Source organism: Tasmannia lanceolata, unplaced genomic scaffold, assembly GCF_043159265.1.
Source record: "Tasmannia lanceolata isolate RefF3 unplaced genomic scaffold, GAP_Taslan_0.1 ptg000002l, whole genome shotgun sequence".
NCBI classification, from domain to species: domain Eukaryota; kingdom Viridiplantae; phylum Streptophyta; class Magnoliopsida; order Canellales; family Winteraceae; genus Tasmannia; species Tasmannia lanceolata.
In genome coordinates, this window is record NW_027518679.1 from 36,270,367 (window position 1) to 36,276,349 (window position 5,983).

Consider the following 5,983-nt stretch of genomic DNA (forward strand, 5'->3'; position numbering starts at 1 on the left):
ACAGTGTTATTTAAGATAGTCGATTGGTTCCGTAGTATTCCAGTAGTTTAAGAGCGGCAATGTTATTTAAAATACCGGCATCGCGACCCAGGTTGAATAGGTGATTCGGTTCCTTCAAATAGGCCCATTAATGGAAACCCTAGCTAGATCCAAAATGACAAAATTTTCTAATTGAGCCGTTATTACTCGTGATCGATCCGTTGTTGATTAAGGTAGTCGACCCGTTCCTTAAAATAATTAAAAAGTACATTTTCCGCTTTGCTTCTGAATGAAATAGTAGTAGAACAACAACACTATTTAACATACCGACAACATCTTTTCTAATTAAGCCGGATTGAATACAGTAGTCCATTGGATCCTACATACGGACCCATTAATCGAAACCCTAGATCCAAAACCGGCAATGTTTTCTAGTTGACCCATTTTAACTCCCGATCAATCCGTTGTTGATTAAGGTAGTCAATCCCTTCCTGGTCTTCAATATAGGGATGGCAACGTCATTCACTAGTCGACCCATCTGGTTATTCATTTGATCCCAACTTTTAAATAACTTAAACCCAATAAAAGAGAATGACCGAGGTGTACTATCTTCCACAAAATCCGAGGAGGCTATCTGGGCTCTAATGGTGTCAAGAAGGGCAACAAGGTCGTTTTTCCTCCACTTTTCCAAGATTCATGTGTGTCTAAAACTAAAGTCCAAAACTACCCGCACAACATAGTTGTTTACAATCTTTGTTAAATTGAGAAATAGGTATTTAATTACATAATTGCCCTTTCTAGAGAAGTCGCTCAAATAGTGGGTTCTCTCTCTTTTGATTTGAACCTATTGGTCCGTGACTCGGTGTGCAATAAAACGTGGATTTTTCCAAAACATCATCTAAATAATATCTTACTTATTAAAAACACCTTTCCTTGCCTCCAAACAACTCCTCGATGGATTTTTTTAATTCAAATTTCGATTTTTTTTTCCAAGGAAGACTGGCTATAACAAATGTGGATTATAAAATCCATGTTTTAGCTTGTAAAATTACAAGCTAAAATCAAAGTTTTACTTTGTAAAATCCAGGCTATTACAAACGTGGATTATAAAATCCATGTACCCAAACAGTTCCTTAGGTCTTGCTACGAAGGCCATGCAACAAAATATACTCTCGTTGGATGATTCTATCCCCTTAATTTGTGGCCCTGAAGGTGCTGTTCATTTATTTGCTACTCAAAATTATGTTTGAATTTGAGTCCAATGGTTTACCACTCACAATCGGTTGTCACAATCTTAAACGGACAGGGCCTTAACTACAAGAAAAGTCCCCAAATCAGTTGATCGATTTTCTATCCCCAAGTGCCTGCAAGACCAAAAAGTTGATAAGTATAACCATTGAGCGAAATGATACAAGCATTAACCAAATAATCCAAACAATAACGGAGAAAGTTCATAAGCAACATGGTGGCATTAGAAATACACCAAAGAGTTTCAGGTTGATGCAAAGATGATTCATACATTTCCTTAGTACGTTCATTACATATATCATTACCATAGCTTTGAGGATAGATCCATCAGCTAAGTGCACCAGTTTTAAGTTCCCTGTTTCCTCAATAGAAACCACCTTGGAGCCAAACCTGATGGTTCTAGGTAGAAGCTCCCTTACAAGGGTTTGAAGCAATAGTTTCCTTCTCACACAAAGGACTTCATGTTCTCCACTGCATCATCCCAAAATTTCACCAAAAAAATAAAAAATAAAATCACTTCCATGATATGAAAAATGGAAATTCATAGAAGAAAATATTGAATTCCTCATTTTTTTTAAATGAAACCCCACTCTTTATTTTACACTTTCCTAATTAGCTCTTCAAAGGCAAATACGCTTCCCACAGAACAGAAAAATAGAAAAAAAAATTAACAAAGGAGTGACTTTATCAAAACAAGCTGAGCCTTTTGACGGTAGCATTAGCATAACTCATTTAGTGTAGTAAAGGGTAGATCTTGAGTTGGTTTATCTTCCATTTATGTACGCTTGATATTATGGAGCTAGTGATAAATGAATCACAGATTAAAAATCAAGTAGAAGTCTCACATACCTGCTCTTATTACTTCTCAGTGGACTACTAGAGCTCTTATTACTTTTCAGTGGACTACCTTAGCCTAGAGCTCTTATTACTTTTCTGTGGACTACCTTAATTTACTCATGATGCGGAATCCCCAACAACAAGATAGACGGGAAAACTTTTGAAAAAAGAAGCTGGTAAACGGGTGTTGTACAAAAGAGAATGACGTATACAATATATAGTCAATAAAATACTGCCCATGTATATGAAACACATAACAGACCTCAAATTAGCTAAGCAAAACTGCAATAGAAAGTTGTGCCCAAAAAAATTTATTTCCATAGGATGATCCTAGCCTTCAGATCTATCGAGATTTCCACAACATGCAGTTCCCCTGTAGATCAGAAGGCTAGGATCATCTTAAGGAAAGCATTTTTGGGGGCACAACCTATTTACATTGTGGGACATCAAATGGACAGTTTGGGTCAACCTATGGTGTGTCGTACAATACTTTTTTTTGGAAAAAACTGAACTATGCAAGCTTACACCATATAAAACCTCTAAAAATCTAGGGGGTTGTGGGAATATCACAATGCAACCCCTAATATTCTTTGAATAAAGGGTAATTTTGTCATTTTGAAATTTAAAATCATCTTACGTTTGATTTCCGTCAATAGACCGTTAAGTTTACCCCATTTGCAAAAATTGGCCAAATGTCATTACTCTTTTTGCAAATTAGAAAACCATGTTACTCTTCCCACAAATACTACATAGTAGGTTACTCTTTTTGACATGCAACAAAGGATATAAACACAAGAGTAGAGAATAGGCACCTCAATAATATTATCCAGAGGCCCCACTGCCCAAGTATCCACTACCACTGAAGCTGCGTCTAGAATACAGTGAGGAAGAAGAGCCACTGCTAACCTATAAATTAAGGAGAATAAATAAATAAACTGTAAATAAAGGAGGAATAACTAAATAAACTATGTACAAACAAAGGGTTATAAACTTACATATATTTGGAGAATCGGAGGTTGAGTAACAAGATGTTTCATTCATATTAGTACAACTACCCACCTCCATCACCACCACCAATATACTACTACAAGTGCCCACCCCCACGCCAACATACTACTAAACCCCCACCCACAACACAACATACTAGTAAACCCCCACCCCCACGACCATCACCACCCCAACCAAGTCAAATAAACAGAAATAAAATTAGATGTTATTTAATTCGGACGGTTTTTGCCATATGAAACAATGTAAGAAATATCATTGTTGGTCAATATCGAAGAGTAGAGAAGTAATCAATTAAAGTAATTATTGAAATTACCTCCTCTTCCCAATATACTGCGTTGCTTTTTGTCCCACCGGTGTGTTTTGTCATTTGTAAGGCGCCATTCGCTTTGTTTTGAGCGCAAAGGTCCTAAATCATGACATCAAAAAAATATTCAATTTCATTCTTTTAAAAGTAGAAGAACCCAAAATTTATTTAACATTGAATCTTACCTTTGATGCCTGTGTACTCCAGTGGGCACACAGGACTCGGTACTGCGACTCAATAACTCTATCTAGTGGCGGTGGAAGATCCTCGTCAAAATAGACTGTATTCAAGGTGCACCTCCATTCCCTCCACTTCCTTCCCCTCCACTTCCTTCCGATGTTTGCAACAACCCAAACCTTATGGCTATCACCAAAAGCCCATTTTCCTACATTACATGTAAAAAAAATAAGACCGGAGTATGTTATAATTGGCAATTTGATGATGAAGAAACAAAGACGAATGTCTCCAGTATACTATAACAATATCCCATGCATCATCTTTATTTTTCTTAGGTATCTTCCTCCAGTCAAGAATAGTAAGCGGCAATTTATCGCCCATTCTGGCTACAGTCTCGAGGAAATTCGCCAATTTGCAAGCTTTTGGACAGTTGGGCTGCCCAAGTTCATTAACTGGTTGTTTAACACAAAACATTAAGACATCAAGGGTCATATCTCTTTAGTCTATAAAACATTGTCCAACCCGTAATCTATGGTAACAGAACTCGAAATCTAGTGTTGGACAGGGAGCTCAGGCTACTGATAATTTTTTATATCCGAGATGGAAAAATTGACATGCAAGAATAAGCAGTTTTATACACACACATTCTCACCATCACATTTTGATAAAATTATAGTATGCACTAAAAAAATGGGGAAGGTGAGAGATGTGAGTTGGAACATTTTCGCACAATGATTTATTGAAGTTCTAGAAAATCATGGTTTTCCATTGACCATTTGCTGAAATTCTATTGGGTTCATAAAGTATTTTGAATGCATAGTCAGTTTGCAAAAAATTAAGCATGGATTGCTTTATATTTAGGTTGTTTGACATTTATTACCAACCAATCCATGTTAAAATGGTAGCACATAATAAATATTGAAACATGGCTCCTTGATTGCTTACCAAACATAAGTAATAACAATGTTTGTCGAGTTTGATAAATGGGCTGCTAGTTGGTGCCAAAATTCTGAGATAATCGTGTGTTTGTGCTGGAAACAATGCCAGAAGGAACTTGTGTTGAAAAAAGGGATAGTCCAAAACCCACACCCAAATCCACACTAAAAAATGCAACAACCCACAAACAAATCGCATTTGTAACACTAAAGAAATCCTTAAAACAGGATTTCAAAATGGAAAAAACCCACAAATAAATCACAATTATAACACAAAGTAATCATATAAAGAGTCTAATCAAACTTTAAGCACAACATGGCACTGCTTCAAAAAACATATGGAGAAGAGCATTGAAACATCTCTTTGCGCCATTTCTACAAACATGCAGCGGGTAGAAATGGTTGGTACGAAATAAAATTCATCTCTTTGCTCCATCTCTTTACTCTTTCCAAAAGAGTAAAGAAGAGATTAGAGATTTAAGATAAATCTCTAAAAAGGAGATTCAAAACCCAAATTTCCAAGAGAAAAAAAAAATAGAAAATGAGATTCAAAATCCTAGGGCACTGTAAATAAACGAGATTCATACTCTTTCTTATTCACCTTCTTTTGTGAAGGGAAGCCCCTTCTATTGACACCAAAACCCTAGAAAAAACAATTGAAACTGAAATCAAAACCCTAGATTTAAGATAAATCTGAGAAGATGAGATTCAAAACCCTTATTTTCCAAGGGAAAAAAAAGAAAACAAGATTCAAAACCCTAGGGCAATGTGAATAAATGAGATTCATACCCGTTCTCCTTCGCCTTCCCTTCTCTTAAATAAACCAAAACCCTAGAAAAAAGACAATTGAAAATGAATATCAAAACCCTTAAAAGCAAATCAAAACCCTAGAAATAAAATCACAAATACCTACCTTTTGAGGAAGATGCCAAAGAGATACTTGATGGAGAGAAATCGAGGGTTACCGGAGAGATAGTCCACACAGAGGAGGGTGAAAACAGTGCGCGGGAGGGAGAAAAAGGATATGCGTACGTGGTCCATCTCTTTTAATTTTGGGTTTTTACTAAGACCTTCACCGACGGTCAATAAAACCTGTCGGTGTAATTAGAATTACCGACGTTTCATTGAACGTAGCTGAAAACAAATCCAGAAAGTGATTATTCCACGATTCACCGACGTTTTGTTAAACGTCATTGAAAACAAAGACAAAATTTGGTCCGAGCCGTGGGATAAAGTCATGTTTTGCGACGTTTTGATAGCAAACGCCACTGATTGGCAACATTTAGGGACGTTTAGTGAATGCCAGTGATTATTCCTACCAACGGGACCGCATGAAATTTACATGCACCGGAGTTAACCAAATAAACGCCGGTAATTATATCATTTAGGGATGTTTGTTTGGAACGTCGGTAAAAGAACGCCGCTGAAGGTGAACTTTCTTGTAGTGCTTATAGACAAGCTGTTTGGATCATCTAAAAAGTGGTTCCTCCTCTAC

At 36.6% G+C, this 5,983-nt stretch overlaps 1 long non-coding RNA gene across 3 annotated transcripts; it reads right to left on the bottom strand.

Annotated features, from left to right (window-relative positions):
- Window positions 1-992: 992 nt before the first annotated feature.
- Window positions 993-5,527, bottom strand: LOC143884402 (uncharacterized). Of its 3 annotated transcripts, none has more exons than XR_013252860.1 (8): window positions 5,402-5,527; window positions 5,278-5,319; window positions 5,090-5,131; window positions 3,562-3,761; window positions 3,386-3,478; window positions 2,877-2,970; window positions 1,533-1,698; window positions 993-1,343 (listed from the first exon to the last, which is right to left on the bottom strand). It is a non-coding gene; the product is annotated as an uncharacterized LOC143884402 (long non-coding RNA). The 3 variants fall into 3 exon arrangements; XR_013252861.1 differs by having other exon boundaries at window positions 5,076-5,131; XR_013252862.1 differs by lacking the exon at window positions 5,090-5,131.
- Between the last annotated feature and the right edge of the window lie 456 nt (window positions 5,528-5,983).